The 23,043-nt window shown below is 49.3% G+C and overlaps 1 protein-coding gene across 1 annotated transcript in view; it reads left to right on the forward strand.

The window, feature by feature from the left end:
* The first annotated feature begins 2,521 nt into the window (after positions 1 to 2,521).
* Positions 2,522 to 23,043, forward strand: part of FRMPD1 (FERM and PDZ domain containing 1) — an 88,532-nt gene continuing 68,010 nt past the window's right edge. Inside the window, exon 1 of the mRNA XM_045882710.3 lies at positions 2,522 to 2,675. The gene's annotated coding sequence lies outside the window, so the exon portion shown is untranslated. The remainder of the gene's footprint in view (positions 2,676 to 23,043) is intronic.

The following is a 23,043-nucleotide window of genomic DNA, read 5'->3' on the forward strand; positions in this document are numbered from 1 at the left end:
AAGGGCTGTTTGGCCTGACACATGGTACTAAGTTAATAAATTGTAGCTATTTTTACTATTGTGAAATATGATGTGCCCTCGGAACATGAGGTATTTGGCACGAGGTAATAGGGTGATGTCTAGTTGGGGCTGTTGCCGTAACAGGTCAGATTACTGAGGGCTTCATGCCATGCTAAGCACTTAGGATTTTATCACAGGGTCGAGAAGAAACAATGGAAGTATCTTGAACAGTGACTTGTCAGATTCATGGTTTGAAAAGATCCCTGGCAGCATGAAGAAAGATGAATTGCAAATAGGCTAGACTAGAGGCATTTACTACGGCTTCACCAAGAAATGGCGAGGCTCCAACTAAGTAAGGCCCAGGCAGCAAGCAAGATGAAGAGGAGAAGACATGGATAAGAGGTGTTATGGAGAGTTGACTGGACTCAGTGACCAGTAGGGTATGAGGGCCTGGAAGAGGGAAGAGTCTAGAATATCCCCCTTGGTTTTGGTTTCAGTGCTACTACCATTTGAGCTATGGAAGCAATGCAGAAGGGGTAATTTAGGGGAAAGTTGTGAGTTTGGTTTTGCCTCTTTCGAGACTGGGGCAACTGAAGAGGATTCAGGAGACGACGAGCTGGCAGTTAGGTCTTTGGGTTTGGAGCATAGAAGGTCTAGGCTGAAACCATGCATCTGATAGAACTGCTCAGTGAGAGAGAGGAGAGACAAAAGAGACCAAGAGGGGACATGAGCAACACTGGCATTTAACCAGCCGGCAGACAAGGAAGGCTGAGGGAGAAGAATAATCAGAATGGGAACCTGGGCAGAGAGTGGCAGGAGCCCAAAGGTGAAACTGCTTACACATTAAGGCTCCTGAAGAGGCAGATAGTTCTGGCAGGGGCAGCTAGGAAATTGAGAGGGACAGGACAAAATTCTGTGGAAGAAATTTGTACTCACTGGCCAAGAAGGGTGAGTTTTTGTTTTCCTTTCTGACAAGTGCCCTCTTCAGTCTTTAATAATCTGCATTAAGGAGAGTAATTTGGTTATTAATCTTTATCTACAACACATAATTTAAAAAATTAAAAACTCTATTTAAAGATAATTGTAGATTTGCATGGAGTTGTAAGAAATAATGTGGACAGGTACAACACTTAATTTTTTAGAAGCTTACTTAATTTCTACTATGGCTTCAGAATTTTCCATTTTTTGTCCACTTCCCTGAATGGTGTTGATCCTGAGGCAGAGTTTGGGACACTGTATCTGGAGTGGAGACAGGAAGCAGGAGACAGGAAGCAGACCCCAACGAGTGAAGGGCTAACTCAGCCCATGGAGCTGGGTGGCAGAGGGGCTGGGGCATTGAGAGGAAATCTTTGGGGCGCGGAGAGAAAAGAGATCTTGCAGGTAGGTAGGAGGCCTTTCAAAGAGAGCTTCTGAGGAGAGAGGTTTTGAACAGAAGCCTGGATTTGGAAGTAAAAGATAGAGGGAGGTAGGGGCTGAGTGCCTTTCTTCACCTGGGCCAGGTAGGCTCCAACTGCTGCAAGGCTGTTTTTGTTTTTGTTCTGTTTTTTGATGAAGGACACCCTTATAAATAAATATTTGTGCTCCATTCTGTCACCAGAACGACCTAACATACCAACCTGATGGTGCCCTTCCCTACTCAAAACTCCTACCTCTCCTGCTTCAGCTCTCAGCTCCCATCCTTCCCTCACTGGGATCCCTCTCATCTTTGGGTCTTTGTTCCTGTGGCCTCTGCCTAGAAAGCTCTCTCCACACTCCACCTTTCACTGGCTAACCTCCTTGGCCTTTCCCGGTTTCCCTATAAAAGGCATGCTCTCCAGGAGGCCTTCTTCCCTCGCTCAGCCAATGCAGGTGCCCCCCGCTGGCACCCTGGGATCACACTATTGTTAGAAGAAGTGCGCTGTATTAACAGCCCATTAGACAGTACATTCGAGAGGGCAGTGATAGCGCTTTATTGGAAGCTGTATCTCCGGTGTCTGACGCGGGGTAGGGATCTAGTAGGTGTGGAGAAGATTCTTCAGCAAGGGAAAGAGTTTTCAGACAGAGGCATGCTTTTCGGTCCGATGGATAGAGAGGTGGTAGGACCGGAGTCCCACACAGCTGGAGTTCTTCGAGAGGCCTTGGAGTATGACAGCCAGGGGAAGGGTGGGGTGAGAAGGAGGTCTTTCCTTGGGACTACTCTGGGTTCTAGCTCTGGCCCCACTGCGGCCGGGCTGGGTGACCTTGGGGAGCCCCTTTCCTCTCCCGGCCTCAGTCTCCCCCGTGGGTACTCGGCGGACACTGCGTGCCCAGGTGGGAAGCCGCGGAAGGCCGGCGGAGGCAGGGCCCGGGTGGGAGCGGGACCGCCCACTGCGGCGGGCCGGGACCTCCGCGGCCCGCGGAGGCGGCGCGCCGGGCTCCTCCCCCGGGCCGAGGGTCGCGGCGCCGGCAGCTGGCGGCCCCGCAGCTGCAGCCTCAGCACCTGCCGCGGCCAGACGGCGCGGGCGCGGCCGGGCCCTGCGCCCCCCCTCCCCCTCCGGCTGCAGCCGCGGCGCGGGAGGCGGAGCCCGAGCCGAGCCCGCGCCGAACCGCTGCCCGAGCCTTGCCCGCGTCCGTGCCCGCCGCCGGGCGGGGCCGCCCCTTGCCGAAAGCGTCAGCTCTCCCGGTCCGCGTCCGAGCGGGCGGCGCCTCCTCTGCAGGTAAGGGCGAGGTCCCGGCGCCGCAAAGTTTTGGGGGGACTGACGGTCCCTACGCCCTGGGCCTGCGCCTCCGGGAGCTGCAGGCTGCCTGTCCCTCGGCTTCCTCCGCGCCGCCCTCCGCCGTGCGCTCCGTTTGCACCAGCGGCCCCGGGTGACCCGTGCCCGCCTCCAGTCCTCGTGTCCCCATCGCTGTGGGAGGCGCCCGCGGGCTCGCTCAGGGCCTGCAACAGTTAAATCTCCCACAGTATCAATGTGTTGCTTAAGTTTTTGAAATCTGCATAGTGGAGTGCAAAGAGCGGCAAACCAGGAGGCGGGAGACCTGGGTTCAGGTGCGGTCACGGCCAGCGCCAACTTTCTGAGTGATCTCGGACCAGCCAGCCCAGCCGCGTCTCGACGGCCACACTTGGACCAGGAGGGGTTCGCCGAGGATGGTCATCTGAAGTGCATGCCTGTGTTGCCATTTTGTGAGTCAGGGGCACCCCTGAGTGTGTCAGCTCCTTGGGGGGCGGAACCCACAGAAGTCAATCTGGGGCCCCTTGGGGGGCGGAACCCACAGAAGTCAATCTGGGGCGGGGGCCAGGGAGGGGGTCACGTCGCTAACCAGCAGCAGTTTTGGCTGAGCTGTAGGAGGGTTGTTGAGCCAGTCTCTGGAAATAAAGGATGCTCCCAGAGCTAGGCGTCGGGCCTTGGCTTCTGGTGACCCCTCTGCCATCCACTGACTGTGTGACCTTGGGCAAGTCCCTCCCCCCCACCCCGCACTGGTTTTGCCGCCCACGAAGTGGGGAGGGCGGAATGTGCACCAAATGATGGTTGCGGTCCTTCCGATGTAAAGTCTGAAGAAGTAGAATCTTCCAGGTCCCTCTATTTAGGGTTAGTTTGGGTAGAGGAACTCTTTCACTAAACATCCACCCAGCACTTGCAGATGGGAGTTTAGAAAATAAAGGAGGCATTTGCAGTGTGCTTTGGGAGTCCCGAAATAGACATGGCAAGGATTGGTGAATGCTGGCCTTCCCTCCTTCAGTGCCTTGGCCATCATAAAATATTCAACAGCATAATGATTTGTTTTCAGAGTGGCTTATAGATCAGGAAGTGTTTCTGTTTGTGAGTCGGTTATTTTTGTTAAAACCTCAAAATAGTTGTTTGGGGAAAAAAATAAGGCACTGTTGTAGGGGTCCTGACATGGAGGCCAACATCTACTTGTTTCTAGTCTAAAGTGATGCTTTCCAATCAAGATGATATAGAAAATCACTCTAAATCAGGCATTCTTTGGTGGGTGTTCAACATGGGCATAGTTGGAGAGGCCTACACTTTGGCAAGTCCATATCTTCCAGGACAGGTGCATTCCGGTGCAGCCACATCAGAACAAGCACAAGGTAGTTAACTGATGTCCTAGAAGGTGGGCTTTGTTCTTTTGCCCAATCTCCTGTGCCCGTTGGACTGCAATTAGCATCTCCCCAGTGTGTGGGTGAAATCCATTACTATTAAAGCGTTCTTATGAAAGTGATTTTATTATTTTATTTCCTTCCTCGACTTCCTGGTTTTAAGTTTCAAGCTTTATGAAATCACAGAACTAGTAAGAGTGTACTTTGTGACTGGGGCAGGAACACGGCAGAGTTGTGGTACATACGTTTGCCTTTCCCCAGCCATACTCTGTAGTTGAAGCTAATTTGTCCCAAGCCTTTGATGGTTCAGATGCATTAGAATGCCACCAGTCTTTTCCCTCTCCTTTCTTCAGTGATTCGACCATCACTTTGTCACCACTCATTCAGGAAGAAACAAATAGGAAAAATACCAGTAGGCCCTCCCCTCAAGGAGCTCAGGGTCTAGTGAGGAAGAAAAAGGAACATACTGCAGGCCATTCTGGGAGTTATTACTGGGGACCCCTGGGGACACTGGGGAGGGTGAATTCTAACTAGGGGTAATGGGGAATACTGCACAATGGAAGGTGGAAGGAAGAAGAGGATTTCAACAGGGGGTAGAAAGTGGAAAGGCCATTTTAGGTCAAGGAACTGGTGTGAGCGAAGGTACAGGGTCAGGAAAGCTCAGGGCCCAGAAGGAGAACAGTGGGTCAGGTGGGAGTGAGGAGAAGGCAGAACACTTCAGAGTAGAGGACAGTGAGGAGAGGCTCAGGAGGCTCCCAACCTGGGCTTGAATCCACACTGGCTTGGGGATACTGGGCCTCTGAACCTCACTTTTTGCATTTGTAAAAGGGGAATAATAATTCCAAATGCACAAGGTTAAATGAGATCATATATAAAGTGCGTAACAGTGTTTGCATAATGATAGATATTTGATAATAATTTCTTTTATTGGAGTGTTCATGGGCAAGCCCCATAAGTGTTGCTAGACACCACTGAAGTATATGAATAGTGCCTTTTCTTTTAGCATAGGTATTGACTTGGAACCTCACCATCAGACTGGAGGTCCTGTGCCAAGGTAATTTGCCTTCGAGGTACCTCCTGATTCAAGGGCAGGGGCCTTTTGTTCTTTGGGGGTGCTCAGATCAGATACTGACATCAACAGCAGACAATGCCCTGTAAATACTGTTAGGTGGTGGGAAGCCACAGGGAGGTTAATCAGAACACGCAATCCCTGCCTCCCACAAGCTTATCACTATGTGCTCAAGGACCCAGGTGGGGGTATTTGACAGTCAGACACAGTTAGAAATACATCATCATTGTCCATATATGCTGGGAACCATCTGCCTTAGTGTGGGTTGCTGGAGATTTGTAGTAGCCAAGGAGGGAAATAGGACAGGAGGGTGAAGAAGGACATTGCAATACTTTATGAACCTACATACACCATGTGGCGGCTGTAATACTGTCCTTCATTTTGTTCAGGCAACACTTATTCATAAAACACCTCCTCTGTGCCAGGGAATGATTCTAGGTGCCGCAAGAATACACTGGAACCAAAGAGAAGATCCCTGCCTTCCTGGAGTTTATATTCTAATTGGAGAAACATCATAAACAAGTAAACCCATAAATAATTACAGGCTAGGGCACCTGGGTGGCTCAGTTGGTTAAGTGACTGCCTTGGGCTCAGGTCATGATCCTGGAGTCCCTGGATCGAGTCCCGCATCGGGCTCCCTGCTCGGCAGGGAGTCTGCTTCTCCCTCTGACCCTCTCCTCTCTCATGTGCTCTCTCTCATTCTCTCTCAAATAAATAAATAAAATCTTAAAAAAAAAATAATTACAGGCTGGCTAAGAGCTGAGAAGGAAATGAGCAGGGTAAAGTGAGAGAAAGTAATGGGGGTGGTCGGGGAAGGCCTGCCTGAGTCAGTGGGAGCTAAAGGAGAGAAGGAGCCAGTCGGGGGGCACCTGGGTGGCTCAGTCATTAAGCGTCTGCCTTCGGCTCAGGTCGTGATCCCAGGGTCCTGGGATCGAGCCCCACATCGGGCTCCCTGCTCCACGGGAAGCCTGCTTCTCCTTCTCCCACTCCCCCTGCTTGTGTTCCCTCTCTCGCTGTGTCTCTCTCTGTCAAATAAATAAAATCTTTAAAAAAAAAAAAAGCCAGTTGGGACGAGAGCTGGGGGTGGGGGTGGGGGCAGGGCGCAGTCCAGCTCAGTAAGAGGCTGTGGGGCTTTGGTGTGAGAACACAGACTCCGGGCCACAGCATCTGGATTTGAATACCGGTCCCACTGACAACTAAGTATATTCCATTGTCAGGTTATTTAATCTCCTGGGCTTCGGTTTCTTCCTCTGTAAACTGGGCATAATAACCCTCCTTGATAGAGTTGTTTGGGAGTTAAATGAATTGATATATGTAATGTACTTGAAATAGTGCCAGGTATGTAGCAAGTTCCAAAGGAAAGTTAAATTAAGAGAGTGGGGTGGCGGTGGAGAGGGGAAGGGCAAATGCAAAGGCCCAGAGGCCTGAAAGGCTTTGTGTGTTCTAGGACCAGACAGTCTGTGTGCATGGATATTACCCCCATAGTTATCGGGAGACTCCAGAGCAGGTTCTCTGCTCCTTCGATACAAAACTCTGTTTTAGGAGTCCTGACAAGAGAACACCCAGCCACAACACTCTTCCCTGCCAGGTCAGGCCCAGGGTGGTGTGGTGAGCTGCCACCCACTTTGGGAACATCCCACTGTAGACCCACTTCTTCAGGATCTCTTTCCCTCTCTCCCTTCATCTCTCCTTTTCTTACCCTCCCTCTCCTGCCCCTTCCTCCTTTCCTCCCTGTCCCTCCCTCCCTGCCTCTTCTCCCTTCCCCCCATCCCTGCAAGCCCTGAAGAGTAGTGCCCTGGAGTGCTCACTGATGTGCAAAGGGGAAGCATGCTTAGTGTCACCAAAGCCAGCCTTGCCCACTCCCTCTGCGATACCTCCCCTAGCCAGCATCCTCCCACTCCCACGCTGGAAATTCCATGGCACTGTGGGGGGGGGGGCGGGGCACCACATAGTCACCTACGACCTTACTCTCTCCCTTGATCCCTCTTTACTGAAATCCATTCACTCACCAAGTCCTGTCATTTTCACTTGCAAAATCTCTCTCAAACATGTCCCCACATTTCCATTCTCTCTCTGAACATCAGCCTTCTGTTTTGTCTAATGTGTGGCCCAGAGACCTGCAGTGGGTCCCTTGTGTATGGATAATGAAGTCCAGAGTCCTCAGGCCGGCGGACATGATGGGCTGTCTCCATCAATTCTCCCCGTCCCCATCTTCCCTCACCGTGTCCTCCACACTTAATCCCTCCATCCTTTGCCTCTCCATCTGGCCCCTCTGCCTGCATGTACCTCAGCCCTGGTGGTCATGCCCAGGCCTGAGGGCCCAGCTCAGAGCCTATTTGCCCTAGCAGCTGTCTTCCGGACCCCGCATCCCAGGGTTCTCATCTTGCCCTGATCTCCCGCTGCATTTAGTACCGCTCATTAGGGAGGCCGCCAACATCGACCGTGGAGGATGTTGTGTGCGGTCACTTGTGCATGCGGCCATGGCCTTGAGAAGTCCCTGGGAGGCCAGACACAGTGTCCCTCTGATGTCTGCCCCACAGCCCTTCTCACAGAGCCTAGCCCTAGTGCGGGTTTGATATGCGTTTGCTGTAATGGATTGACAAAAGCCTGTGTTTTTCCTGAGATCTGAAATGGTTTGAGTCATGCCAGAAACACAATGCTGGTGCTCCAGGGCTTGTGGTCCCCAGCTGAACTCGCTTGAGGCACTCTGATGCCTTGACATGTAGGTCTTTCATTTGATGAAGAGTTGATGTCGCCTCAAACAGGAGTCTGAATTTTGAATTTAGCTTTCCAATATGGCCTATTTTTGAGATATACTATGTAAAAAATGAACCTCCAAGCTAGGTAAACTTATCAATAATTATTTACACTATAAAAGGATTTTTCACCATACCAAAAGATCTGGTATGGAAAGCTTTCAAATACCAAACATGCCTGTGAACTTAACACCATTCCGTATACAAAGTTTTAATTTATGCGCAGCCGTTGTAGCCATACTTCTACTATAGTCTAAGATATGTGCCAAACTTAGTATGCGTTCATAGAAGAATAATGCTCTCTTAAATTTATTTGGGTTACTACAGATTACATTATGCAGCTCTGCAAATATGAGGGTTTTAAAAATAATGAACTATCTGCCTGAAGGACAATGGAAAGCCCTATTTGGTGCTTGGCCAACTGATGTGAGGGCAGTAACCATTAATTTCACTGAAGTGACACAGTATTTTCAGGGACCCACCTGATTTTTGGAGACCTTTTTGCCAGTGGTTAAAATGGTTTGGGCTTCCAGTCATTTCACAAGCTGGCTGATAAATGATGTGTGTGCTTAACAGTGTTCTTTTAGAAAAAGTGGGGGGTGGGGAAGACACTAATTACAAGCTAGAAAGAAAATCTAAAAATATGAAAGTCTACTCCTTTGACCTCTCTTGAGGAGTGATCTGAGAAGCTCAGCCATTTTGGCAAAAGGGTAACATGGCAAATTTTCAAAATCCTGAACAGAAAGAGCTTCAGAGGAATTTACCCGGATGCAACAGTGCTCAGTTCTTTGAGATTTTGACTTAAGAGAAGACAGATGTGCAGGCAGATGAGAAACACTGTGCTTCCTGTTCTCTGAGTATCCAGAATGCCGGGTGTAGGCTAGCACTTGCTACAACCAGCGATAACAATACTCCTCCCCCACCAAAAAACCCTCTCCAAAACTAAGTTTTGAGCGTCAACATAGGTAAGCTTCTGAGTTACTGCTTTGTTGTTTTCTTTGTTCCAAATGTAGAATTCAGAAGAATGCAAAAGGAAAAGCAGTTATTAAAATAAACATGGAGTATCTGTTCTCTCTAGTTTTCCCTGGAGAAGGACATCAAGCCCAAAGCTCCCTTGGTACCATAAGCTTTTGGCTCCTGGTCAGGTTAAAGGGTGATGTCCATATGGACATATATGCTCTCCCTCTTTCTTCTTTCCTGGGTGTCAGAGACATTTGTATACAGGAGCAGGAAGAATTTTTTTTTTTTTTCTGAGCTCATTTCTGGATAGTTGCAGTACTTAGTTTTTTGTTTTTTGTTTCTACAAAGGCTGTGTAATAAGTTCCTTAGTTAGAGCACTCCCTGTCTATATGCCAAAAGCCCAGACTCATGAAAAATATTTTATAGGATATTTTAACTGACAGTCATAGACCTCCAAACAGGGTTGCCAACTCCGGAAATGATCAACTATAGCCTTTTCTGGTGCAGGAATTCCCCTAGCGCACCCAGCCTCTTTCTGCTTGGACCTGCCAATCCCCGGGGCATTTCTATTCTATTGTCAGTTGGCTCTGATTATTAGAAAGTTCTTCATTATGCTGAACTAGTCTCTCCCTCCAGGCTGTGGCTGCTCCATTGGCCTCGATTCTGCCCTTTGAATCCCTACACAAAAATCCATTTTTCTCTTCCCCATGATGGCCATTTAAGCCATTTGGACAATCAAAGACAGGGATTTAGTTAGTTAGAATTAGTTAGAAGTTAGAATGCCCCCGTTTATCCAGTCCCCTGAAAAAGACAGAGCTAAGAACTGGACACAATGGCCATGCAGGTGAGGTCTGACCAGCGTGGGGGGGGGGGAGCAAGACCATGACACCTCAGAGTCTGTTTTTTGCAATGAGCACAACCTGAGACCTGGTTAGGTTCCCCGTGGGCCCCCTAGAGTTTGCTGGGGAACCGCATGCACGCTGGTGGGCTGTAGAGGAGAGTGTCCGGGATCAGGGGCTGATGTGGAGTGGCTCTGGGTGGGGCAGCCCCCTCTCTGGGACCCAGGTCCTTCATCAGTCTGATAACTTCTCAGGCGCTGTATTAGTCTCCTGTGGCTGCAGGCACAAATCACGGCAGCCTTGGCTGAAAACAAGAGACGTGTATTCTCTCATAGTCCTGGAGCCCCGAAGTCTGCAATCAAGGTGTCAGCTGGGCTGCACCCCCTCTGGAGGCTCTAAGGAAGAATTTTTCCTTTGCCTCTTCCAGCTTCTGGTGGCCACTGGCCTTCCTTGACTTGGGGCCAGTCGCGGCCACCTCTGCCTCCCTGGTCACATGGCCTCCTTCTGTCTGTTAAATCTCCCTCTGCCTCACTCTTACAAGGACGCTTGTCATTGCATTTAGGGCCCACCTGGATAAACCAGGCTAAGCTCCTCACCTAAAGACCCTTCACTTAATTACATCTGCAAAGATCCTTTTGCCAATTAAGGTAATGTTTATGGATTCTGGGATTGGGGTGTGGATATAGTTCTTAGGGGGCCACCATTCGGCCTTTGGCTTTCTACTGTCTCTACTTATGTGACTGTCTTCTCTGGCCTGTATTTGAACCCAGCTGCCCAGGGTCCCCTCAGGTCTTCATTCTGCAGGTTTCACGGGTCTTCCTTTCTTTAGCATGGCGGCCACTGCTCCGAGGGGCCCTGTCCTGCAGACGTGGCAGGTCTTTGTGGTCCTTTAGTCCTCACCGGCATGCCCTGGCTGGCCAGTGGTGTTTTTATCAATGGGAAGGAGAAGCTGTGGCTATTAAAATATTCATGACCAGCCGTAGACTTAGGGGAGATCCCGTAGTGAACGTGCTCTGGATAGAGAAGGGACACAGAGAGGAAGAGCTAATGTCCTTACAGTTTCCCTCTAACTCAGTCCAAGATTGGCTCATTGAACTTGAGGCAAATTATTTACATTCTCAGTGCCCAAGTACATCTCTCTTTCTGTGAAAAACCAGGAAATGCTTCACAGCTTTTCGGAGTGTGTCGGAGCGTGATCTTCTTGCCCTTTAGGTAACCTGTTTTAGAAGTTCACGGCCCTTTATCTGGAGTCTTCAGTCACTGCGGGCTGATGGGCTCTCCAAATGCAATGCCAGTAAAAGAGGCTTTTCTCCAAAGAGCATCACTTTGCAGTCAACCTGCCAGAGTGCCAAAAAGGCCTTGGGTGAGCGGGAGTGTTGGGTCTGGAGAAGCTGGTGATGGAGCTGAGGAGAAGCAGCCAGAGGACAGCGGTGAGTGGGTCTAACCCCGAGCAGCTCCAGGCTCTGCTCGTGGCCCTCAGTGCTGCCCTGGGATTACGGACTCACACCTGCCCAGGGCCCCCTCCTTCACTGCTGCTCCCCTCAGTTCGGTATGCTTTGCTAAGAAAGGTCTGTGCAGGGATGGGGGCCGGAGGGGTTGGGGAGGAGGGAGGAGACAGATGACCCAGACAGCCCTACCCCACCTGCAGGGGGCATCGAGTCAGTGGAGGGTGCTGCGTGTTACAGGACCCATGGGAGCCCTGCCGAGGGCTGGCCATGCCTTGGGTGAGATCCAGGAAGGCTTCCAGGAAGGGACTGGCATAGAGCAGGATACTGAAAGTACCCTCAATTATGTTTCCCCGCCTAGGACTCCAGATTGCCCCCTCCTGGGTCGTCCAACCAGATCTGACCTGGAAGAATTTCAAGTTTGAAAAGGATCTTCAGGATCAGCTAGGAAGGCAGCTATTCCAACTTCACTGCCTGGAGTCCTCAGGACAGGGGTAGGGGAACAGTTCAGAGCTCTTGGCTTCTTATTTTGCTTGCTGGGTTTAAAGAACAGTGATGTCCCATTTTGACAAGGCTTGGGGTAGCCGCTTAGAAATATCACCACATCAGAATGCCCTGCTTTGTCTAGGAAGTCTTTTCCAGACTGGAGGAGCACCTCACCTGAGGTGCTGAGGGGTGGTTCCCTGTAACCTGTCCCACTTGACCGTAGCCTCTACCAGGTAGGGGTTGAGCCTGGTTCAATCCAGAGACCTGAAGAGGGCCTGGTCCCGGGCACAGGCTTGGTATATGGTGCCGACTGATGAAATGAGGGACGAGGTTAGGATGACTGCCTGCCTTGCAACTGGCTCTAGCTGCCCTCGGTGCTCTTTCCAGTCACCGTGGCACCGCGGCTATGGCAAGGCCTCTGGGGTTCTCTGTCTCATACCTGCTTCTGCAGTGGGTCTGCCCTGTCAGCCAGGTGCTAGCGAGGGGTGCTGCCTGTTCTCTGCACTTTCAGGGGGCAGGGAGGCTGCAGACCTAACATTCCGGCTCCGGAGGTGCTGTCTTGTGGTCCTGGGACATGGCCAAGGCCACCTGTAAACTTGGTCACTCAGTCTACCTAGCTCCTCCTTGGTACCCTGTAGCCCCAGGACTAGGGTCGGAGACGCTGTGGGGCAGAGGCAAAGGGCCGGGGCTTTTGACTCAGTCAGTGCTGGGCTTGCTAGCTGCATGACCGGAGGCACATTATTTACTTGCTTACTTCGTTGATTATCTGTGAGTGGGTTACACTTACAGAAGACACTGAGGAAGACACAACCACTGTCTTCTACCTATCCATGGTAAGTATTCGATAAAGGTTAATTTCCTTTTTATGTTATCTGACGGGCTATCAAGGAGAAGAGAGACAACTTCTGGGGGTTAGAGGCTGTCTAAAGCTGAATTTCATTTCCCCCCATCCTTTCCAAATTCCATCAAGCCCTTCAGCCTCCTAATTCCTCAAGCATTGCTAACATTTGTAATTTCTTCCTCGCTGCCACCTACTAATTATTATCAACTCTCTGTGTATATTTGAAGAGGTTGCTTCCCGTGTCTGGGCCTCAGTTTTTTTTATCTGTGGATGGGGTTATTTCTAAGGTCCTTGCTAGCCCCAGCACTGCATTTAATTCCACAACATAGGTTGAGCATCCACTATGTGAAGGGTGAATGTTCTAGGCGCCAGGGCACATAGGGATGGAGAAAGTCATGAGTCTTGTAGACATCATAGCCCCGTGTGGGGACAAACACGCAAAGCTGTGTGATAAAAGCTCTGCTGGGGGATGAATCTAGAGCTGGGGGATTCCGAACCAGAACAGGGAGAGACTAGTCACTTGAGGAATGTATGGACCATTTGCCCTCAGGGAAGAATTATCTAGAAATGTTTGCTGCTGGCCTGAAAGCACTAATGATGGAGACCGGTTCCTCCCCGGTGGCATTAGGATTTTCGCTTTGAATTGGAAATATCAGATGGAAAATCCCAGTAGAGATGGCATGGATTAGGGGCCTTATTTCCTCTCTTCTTCTTGCTTTCCTGCAAAGAAAAAGAAATCCAAATCTCCGGAATATATTGACCTTTATGCACAGAAGCTCTTGGGATACGCAGCGTCATTTAACAAGTACTGTTTGTGTGCCTAACTGAGAAATGTCTAAGCAGACGCAGAATTACATGCCTAAAGAGAATTAATCTATTTTTTGTCATGATTGTGTTCAGGAGCTGATTTTCAAAGACAGTTTCAATTTTCCCAGCTGTCTGGATGATAGTTAGAAGCATACAACCTGTGCACTCCCATCCCTTCTCTTGTATTTATTCTGCCCCATTTAATTTGGTTAGATTCTATAAGCTTTTATTGATTGCGTATTATAAGTTAAGCCCAGTGTTGAAAGGCTATGGGTATGACAGATATATCACTATCCAGAAGTTTCTTTCTTAGCTGGACTGATAGGACTTACGCCCAGGAATCAGCAAACAGAGCCATCTATTCATTGGGGATTGCTGAGTGCATTGGTGTGAGTGCCAGGATTTCAGCTCCAGGCAAAGAGGTCTGGAAAGAAGGATGGTGAGGATGGTTCTCAAGAAGGTTTTTGGAGGAGTCTGCATTGGAGATGGGCCAGGGATTGCAAGCTGAGTCAAGGTGCAGAGAAAAGAACAGGTTAGCAGGTGAATTCAGCAAGAGTGAACTTTTCATTCTCAACCTCATTCTCATGTCTTAAGAATGGAAATAACATCCAGATGGCCAACAGACACATGAAAAGATGTGAACATTACTCATCATCAAGGAAATGCAAATCAAAACTACAATGAGATATCACCTCACACCAGTCAGCATGGTTAAAATAAAAAACACAAGAAACAACAAATGTTGATGAGGATGTGGAGAAAGAGGAATACTCTTGCACTGTTGGTGGGAATGCAGACTGGTGCAGCCACTGTTGAAAACAATGTAGAGGGCGCCTGGGTGGCTCAGTGGGTTAAACGTCTGCCTTCGGCTCAGGTCATGATCCCGGGGTCCTGGGGTTGAGTCCCGCATCAGGCTCCTTGCTCTGCGGGGAGCCTGCTTCTCCCTCTCCTCTCCACTTTGCTCTCTCTCACTATCTCTGTCTCTCTCAAATAAATAAAAAAAATCTAAAAAGAAAATAAAAAGGAAAAGAAAACAGTATGGAGGTCCCTCAGAAAGTTAAAAATAGAACTATCCTGTGATCCAGCAATTATTTACCCCCAAAATGCAAAAACACTAATTCAAAGGGACACATGCACCCCTATGTTTATAGTAGCATTATTTACAATAACCAAGATACGGAAGCAGCCCAAATGTCCATCTGTAGATGAATGGATAAAAGAAGTGGTGTATATACACAAGGGAATATTATTCAGCCATAAAAAGAATGAAATCTTGCCATTTGCAATGACATGGTTAGAGCCAGAGAGTATAATGCTAAGCAAAATAGGTCAGTCGGAGAAAGACACCAAGGTGGGGTGGGGGAAACACCCTTTGGAGAAGGAATAGTATATTGGCTTTCTAATGAGTAGAATGCATACAGTAAAAAAAAAAAACCCACAAAACTCTGGGGAAAAAAAAACACTGTAGACACAGCATTTGGGGAAAAACCTGCCTCTGGAGTAATCAAAGAGGACAACATTCAAATAAGGGCAACACCTCCCTTATAAACTTACCAAGGTAGGGGTCAGTGAGGAATTAGGGGAGGTAGCTTTTCCACTGACTGAGGGTGTGAGTCTGCAATAGCCCTTCTGAAGGGCAATTTGGCTAGATCTAAATCTGTAAAAACTTGTGCAGTTTTTCACACAGCAGTGACACTTAGGAATTTATCCTAAGGGAGTAATTAGCCGTGTATTATGCAAAGATGTATCTCAACATTGTAATGCAGACATCACTGAAACAGACCAAGTGTCCAGCAATAGGGGGTTAGCTTTAAATATGGCACTCCTATGAATAGGATACACAAACTAATGTACAATCATAAAGACATAGGTAAATGTTTAAGGGGTATTGTTCTAGGAAAAAAAAATCAGGCTATAAACCGGCATATACAGAAAGTTCCCAATTGTGTTGAAAATGTATATTTTCACACAAAGAGGCTGGAAGGGTAATTAGCAACTTGTAGGTTGTAGCAGATAGTTTTTATTTTCTTCTTTCCAAAGAAGAATAATTTCAAAATTTTCTACCAGGCACATGTATTACTTTTATCATGGTGGGGGGATGAGTGTTATTTAAGAAGAGAGAAGCTACTGGAGAGCATTGTTTGAGCTTCAGTGCTTTGAAAGCAAGATGGGCACATCGTTTATCTTGCAAATGCCAGACAGGCAGTGTTTTCATAAGGAAGAGTGGTCTTGGGTCCATTTGTGTGAGTGTATTTATAGACGTAAAAGCTTTGGGGGAAGGAAATAGATTGATTTTTTTTCCCCTTGAACTTTTGAAATTATTCTTTCCACTCCATTTGTAATTGAGCCCATGGAGGTATTCTTATTTCTTCCTTTCTTGGGCACTGCATTAGACCTAAAACTGTTAACTGGCATACGATGTGGGTTTTGCTAAAATGACTCCCCTTGAAGTCTCCACTGGACTGTCTTAAGTGCTTAAAAAATGGGGCCCCAAGGAAGACCACCTTCTGAAATCTATCTTGCTCTTCTGCCTGGTTCACTTCACCCCTGTGCTCTGACAACCCCGAAGAACCAGTCAGAAACCAGCCCGGCATCGTTGGGATTGAGGCTCCATCAGCCCCAGGTAAGGGGCTCAGGGTGAGGCCCCGGCGCTGGGCGCTGTCTGTCGGAAAGGTTTATGTAGAGGCCGATCTGGCATCACCTTATCCTGTGGACGTAACATTAGTCTGCAGAAAAAGAGATCAGAGCTGGGTAGAATCTCTTTAAATATTAATAATAGTGATGCCTTTTGCCACACATCTCCAAAGAGCTCGGAGCATTTCAGACATTACCTCATCACTAATTTTCACAGTGTTCTTGGGTGAGAAGCGATGGCAAGTATTATGGTCTCCACTTGGGGCAGAAGGTAGCAAACGCTTCAGATAGTGGAGCTAAACTCAGGAGTGGTTCTGACCAGATACCAATGATAAAAAGAGTCGAGGCCTTTTTTGTGGCATATTCTTCTACGATTGTCGTACATTTCACACACATGAACTTGCCTTCCTGCATTTTGCTCCACGGCATTAATGAGGGTCTCTGTGAGCAAGGTGCCGTGCTGAGCACTGTGGCTAGAGGCGAAGTTTATCTCCTTAGTCCTATGCTTTAGGCCTTTGGTGATGGGGCTTCTACTTGCCGGTCCCACCCTAAATCCCTCAACTCTTGGTCTCCTGCATCCGTCCTTGTGGTCTTCAGGGTAGCCTCGTGCCACCTCCCCTTCTGTGTCCTCCCCCCCAGCCCTGCAGGTGTCACTCTCCTATCCTTCATGGCCTGGTCCCCTGCCCCACAAAGCCTGCCCTGATACTCCCCTACTGTAGCCACAGCTGGACGTGAGCTCCCATTACCAAACATTACCAGCCCCTCTGCTGGGGCCCTTACTCATCTCTACTTGGTGTTTTAGTGATTTATGTGCACTGCTCACTGACATTTCATGACCGCAGGGATGGTCCGGTTCATCTTTGTGTGTCTCTCAGTGACTTGCCCCCGTTAGATATGCAAGTATTCATCGGATAAAGGAGTGAAACTAGCATCATTCCAGGCCAGCGTTCACCAGTTTGTTCTGAGCCCTGGGGGCGTGCAGAGGACCGGGGGCACCAATAGAACCCCACTGGGCCTGCCTCTCCTCTGGTGCCGATCACTGAGGGCCCTGGCTGCTGATAGACCTGTTCTGTCCTCTCAGCCCCCACACCCTGTTCCATCCCATCCTTGTGGTTGAAAGTCATTCTCTCACAGCGTTCTGGAGAGACGGGGGAAAAGAGGGACGTGAAGTGGTCTTGAGCAGGTGACCTCTCTGCTTCTGTCTTTGTGGACCTCTGTTGTGCAAGGCCTCTTCCTGCTGGGAGGGCTCTATCCAGAGCCTTCCTTCCTGAGCCAGCTCGAGGACTGGGACCGCCGTATGCCCCACCTACGGCAGGTTGTGTGAGGCCGGGCAGGTCATTTAATCTTCCTGTGGCATCGTCCCCCCATCTGTTGAGGGGGGATAATGTGTTTGAGGGTGACCTACCTCCCCAGGAGGCCGGGAGGCTTATCCACTTAATGCCGAGCCGCTCGCTTTAACCCGAGGCAGCTGGGCACCCCCAGCAGGCCAGCCGGCACGTTCTCTGTTGCCCGCGGCCCGGCAGTAGCCGGGCTGCAGTCAGGGTCTCCTCCCTGGGCTGGTTCCGGGGGCTGAGGTGGGGCGAGGACAGTGGCATCTGGAGGGCTTCTGGGCCTGTGCTGCCGAAGGGGGAGAGGCCGGACCCCTGGGTCGGGGGCATGGCTGAGGCTGCCCAGGATCCGCCCAAGAGCGGGCGCCGGGCCCCTGGGGGACCGTCCCGCTTGGCCCTCATGGTCCCGCGATGCGCTTTACTTGGGCTCGTGGACGAGCTATGGGAAGGTCATTTGATACTCCCCTTCTTGTGGCCACCGTCTTGGGAAGGTGGCCTTTTCCCTTTAAAAAGAGCTGGGAGCTGGGAGGCCCAGGAGCACTGTGGGGAGGAGGGGAGGTGCCCGTGTGGGGAAGAGGGGCCGATTGCTCTCCTTGGACGACTCCCCTCAGCTCGGCACCACTGGTGAGTTGTGTTCTCATTCTGGGACATGTCCTGCTTTCTCTAGATGGTTCGCAGAAAGGGAGCTGGGTTTTTAAAATTGCAGCATTTTTTAAATGAAGTTTGCAATTCCAGTTAGTTAGCGTACAGTGTTGTATTAGTTTCAGGTGTACAATATAGTGATTCAGCACTTCTCTGCAGCGCCCTGTGCTCATCACGAGAAGTGCTCTCCTTAATCCCCGTCACCTGTTCCCCCATCCCCCCACCCTCTGGTAACCATCGTTTTGTTGTCTAATTAAGAGTCTGTTTCTTGGTTTCTTTTTTCCTTTGCTCATTTGTTTTGTTTCTTAACTTATTTAATTTCTTAAATTCTTAAATGTGAGTAGAATTATTTGGTATTTGTCTTTCTCTGACTGATTTATTTCACTTAGCATTATACTCTGTAGCTCCATCCACATCATTGCAAGTGACAAGATTTCATTTTTTTTTTTTTCTGGCCAAGTAATATTCCTAATTGTCTTTTCCTGTATATTTAAAAATCTATTTCCATGGAATATTCTCGAGCACTTATTCTTGTGAAACCTCTTTAAGTGAAGGCTCTTTCAGTCTTCATAATTGCAATTATTTATTATGGGTTCTTCCCCAATTTAACTTAATTTTTTCTCATGTTTTCAGTTTCCCAACTGCAGTATCTTTAAGCATTTTCTACAGAGGTGGGATAATACTTAGTTTTGGAACTAAATTGCCAACAGGCTTTCAAATTTGTGAGATCATAGGATGTAAAACCTGACCCTGGAGATTGTTCAGGCTGAGCATCTCTGTGGCTCTGATGGGGCAGTGATGTCCTTAGAGGGCAGCGAGGGCTCTTTGGTTACCCAGCGAACCAGTGACAGAATCAGGACTCGAACCCAGGTCTCCTGACTCCTTTGTCAGTAACTCTCCAGTCTACCCTATAGGATTTAGTGTCTGAGTTACAAGGGAGAAGGAAAAGTCGCGGTATGATTTTGTTTTTCCATGTGCTTTAATCTGATTAAAAACGAATTTTCTAGCTTTAGAAATGCCTGTGTCGAGGGGCACCTGGGTGGCTCAGTTGGTTAAGCATCTGCCTTTGGTTCAGGTCATGACCTCAGGGTCCTGGGATCCAGCCCCGCCCCTGGTCATGCGGTCTCTCTCAAATAAATAAAATCTTAAAAAAAAAAAAAAAAAAAAAGGAATGCCTGCGTTGTAGACCACAGCTGATCCTCCTACCTTGAACCCCTTGATTCATTTGCCTGTCTACAAGGAGGATCCTTAAAGTGTGGTCCCTATCAGCGTTACCTGGAACTTGTTAGAAATGCAAAATCTGGGGTGCCTGGGTGGCTCAGTCATTAAGCGTCTGCCTTCGGCTCAGGTCATGATCCCAGGGTCCTGGGATCGAGTCCCGCATCGGGCTCCCTGCTCAGCGGAAAGCCTGCTTCTCCCTCTCACACTCCCCTTGCTTGTGTTCCCTCTCTTAGTCTCTCTCTTTGTCAAATAAATAAATAAAATCTTAAAAAAAAAAAAAAAGAAATGCAAAATCTGAGCCCCACCCCAACCTACAGACACACGAATTCTGGGCACAGGGCCCCCCTGTGTTGTACCAAGCTCCGCAGCTCCTCGGTAAAGTCAGAACCACCGCCTGGCAGGACTTCAATCACAGCCTCCCTGTGTTTGATGTTAGTGCAGTGACCTGCTTGGCTCTTGTGGATTTTGAGCTGTCTTCACTGAAGGAGCTTCTCTGTTGCCGCCGACGCCAGTTTTTGGTGATCATCCCCCTCCTTCACTCTGCTTCCTTCCTTCTGCACAACCCATGTGCACACACACACACACATCCCGCAGGAGTGGAAGATATGGGTAGATAATGATAGCAAATAGGGGATTTCAGGAGAAACGGGTTTGTAGACCAAATGTCCCAGCCTCTGGCTAGAGTTCGTACGTTTCCAGACTTGCTCCCTCTCTAAGCGCCGTGATAAATTCGGCTGCTGCTGACCATATTGTGCTGTTTCTGCCATTTGTTGCTTTAGTCATTCAGAATTTTTAGTACCTTGTGTTTGCAGGACGTGTTCAGTGTGAGGGGAAAATGTATTTGGGTTTATAGTTTATCAGGAGGTAGAGAATATGTTCAGAAATAACTGTAAGGCGGGCGCCTGGGTGGCTCAGTCGGTTAAGCGACTGCCTTCGGCTCAGGTCATGATCCTGGAGTCCCGGGATCGAGTCCCGCATCGGGCTCTCTGCTCGGCAGGGAGCCTGCTTCTGCCTCTGACCCTCCCCCCTCTCATGTGCTCTCTCTCTCATTCTCTCTGTCTCAAATAAAAAAAAAATAATAAAAATTAAAAAAAAAGAAATAACTGTAAGGCAAGCCAGCTGGGAATAAATACATGAGAATCATCTCTAGTAAAAGGTTGTGGAAGCCTAGGGTGTTGTGGAGAAGGGCATCATGGAAGATTTCATGGAGGAGGTAACGTTGGAGTGAGTCTCACAAGGAGGCAGAGGTTTGACATGGGGAGTTTGGGGGTGGGTAAAGAACACTCTGGGCAGTGGTGGGAAGAAGATAAAGGCATGGCAGGGGCTCTCAGTGCCTTTTGTTGGGACCAGGGGTTATTTGAAGGTGATTAGAAGGAAATGAGGCTATTCAAGTAGGCCAGTGTCGAAAGGAGAAGGATCTTCAAACACCCACTTACGGGTTTGTTCTTTATCCTGAAGGCAATGGGGAGCCATTGGAAGGGTTTTGAATGAGGGCAAGGCATGAGCAGAGCTGTGCTTTTAGTAAAACTAATCTGCCATCAGAGTATGAGGTAGACTGAAGTGGGTGAAGGAGAAGTGGGGAGGATTTGTTTTTATTTTGTAACTGTTTTGCAGCAGTATGTTGATACATTGAACCATCATCTTAATGTTTAATTAGGAGGTAATTGCTTTTCTTACGGTGGTCATTGGATTTTGAAATAAGCTTTTCCAGGGAAACACAGTTCTAATTTCGTAATGAGGAAACTGCAAGAAAATAGAAATTGCTTAACAGAAGGGCTTCATAGGAAACTTCCAGAACTTCCCCCTTCCTTCTTTATGTTTCTTTTCTAACATTTTCTTTTAAACAAAAGGAATGTGTATTCATTTTACCCAGTAATGACCTGGTAATGTCAGCTCACATAAAATCTGAACAGCAAGCACCTGAAATGTAGCTCCTTCTTGCTTCTTCCTCCTCTGCCTCCAAAGCCATTCTCCCTCTCACTGGACTGACTTTGTTAAGGCACCTGAACCTCGCTCATTTCACAAGGATCTGCCTTCTTGCAGTGGTGGCTCCCCTGGGAACAGTTGTAGCAAACTGGGATGTCCTGAAGTTACAGATGTGCCAGGACTTCTAGTATTTGTCATATAGAGAAGACTCTGTTGCTGTTGATTATTTTCAGAAGGGCTGTATTTCTGGGGCCTGGGCTTTGGCTGGCTAGCACCGTTCGTTTCAGTCATCCCGCCAGTATTTATTAAATACTGAAGAATCATGGTGACTCAGACCCCCGAGGCCCTGCTCGCAAGAATCTTCTGCTCCAGCAGGGGATATACACAAATAGTCGAATATAGTTTTGAGAGAGGGAAACGATGGACAAGTGGCCAAGCCACAGAGGGAAGAGCGTACTGGCAATGACAGTGGCATGAGCAAAAGGGAAGAGAGTCCGTGGGGCTGGAACTCCCTGGGAGGTGGAGCGCAGGTGGATGGAGGACAGCAAAGAGGCTGGAGAGCTGAGTGGGGCTTGAACGGGGGGGGGGGGGGGGGGGGGGGGGCCTTGAAGGTCAATAAGAAGCACACATCTGTGAAAATAGCAGCTACCTGGGCGCCTGGGTGTCTCAGTTGTTAGGTGTCTGCCTTCGGCTCAGGTCATGATCCCAGGGTCCTGGGATCGAGCCCTGCATCGGGCTCCCTGCTCAGCGGGAAGCCTGCCTCTTCCTCTCCCACTCTCCCGGCTTGTGTTCCCTCTCTCGCTGTGTCTCTCTGTCAAATAAATAAGTAAAATCTTTAAAAAAAAAAATCATTAAAAGAAAAAAGAAAATAATAGTTACCATTTACAGAATCCTTCTCAACAAGCACTGTTCTAAGTAGTTTCCATGCGTTAACGCAGTCCTCACAACAAGCTTGTGAGGCAGGTACTGTTGTTGTCCACATTTTTCCACTGGGGAAACTGAGGCAGCAAGGGGTTAAGGAACCTGATAGTCCTAGATCTAGTAAGTGACAGAGTGGTGATATGAACCCAGGAGGACTGGCTCCAGAGTTTGCACTGCGGAGCCTAATCAATTCTCCTAAAAGTTATGGGGTGACATCATAGGGTTTGATGCAGGGTCAGATTTGCAGCCTAGAAAAACTGCTGTGGGGCACCTGGGTGGCTCAGTTGGTTAAGCAGCCGGCTCTTGGTTTTGGCTCAGGTCGGGAGCTGAGGGTCCTGGGATCGAGCCCCATATCTGGCTCCCCGCTCAGTGAGGAGTCTGCCTGAGGATTCTCTCTCTCTCTCTCTCTCTCCCCCCCCACCGCCACTCCCCCCGTTCGTGTGCTCTCTCTCTCTCAAATAAAGAAAGAAATCTTACAAAAAAGAAAAAGAGATTGTGGTGTGGAGATGGCTTGGCAGGAGACAAAGACTGAAGCAGGGAGGGCGGGTGCTGCGTGATCCACGTAAGAGCCTGGACGTGTGTGATGGCAGCGGAGGCGGAAGAGGTGGAAACGCGGGAGATGTGTGGGGGTCCCAGCAGCAGGGGCTGGAGAGTGGTTGGGTTCCGAGGCGGGTACACAGGCTCTCAGACCAACAACGCCCCAGTTCCGGGCGCGGGGAGTGGGGTGTTCATGGTGCTCCTTATGTCGGTGTGGCAGGTGCGCCCCGACGTGGGCTGGTTCGTGGCTGTCCCAGGAGAACCGGCCAGACCTCTGAGCTCTCTGCCAGAGGGAGCGTGGAGTCCGGTGCAGACCTTCCACCCCTTCCAGGTCTGCAGGCGGGAGTGGAGGGGGAAGGGGCAGGGCTGCTGGTGGGCGCGGGCTCCCCCGGGGCCCTTCCCCTGGGGGCCTGTGTTCAGTCCTCGGGGCTTTGATTCTCAGCGACAATCACTCTGATCCTACTGTCAAGGAGCTTACAATCTAGGCGGCAAAAAACAAGACCTGAATCCATAGGAAATGAGGAAACACAAGACAAGAGCATAGATGAGTAGGTCACAAGACGTAACACAGCAG

This window comes from Mirounga angustirostris, unplaced genomic scaffold, assembly GCF_029215605.1.
Source record: "Mirounga angustirostris isolate CCGP_5_RB_7025 unplaced genomic scaffold, mMirAng1.0.hap1 SCAF_15, whole genome shotgun sequence".
NCBI classification, from domain to species: domain Eukaryota; kingdom Metazoa; phylum Chordata; class Mammalia; order Carnivora; family Phocidae; genus Mirounga; species Mirounga angustirostris.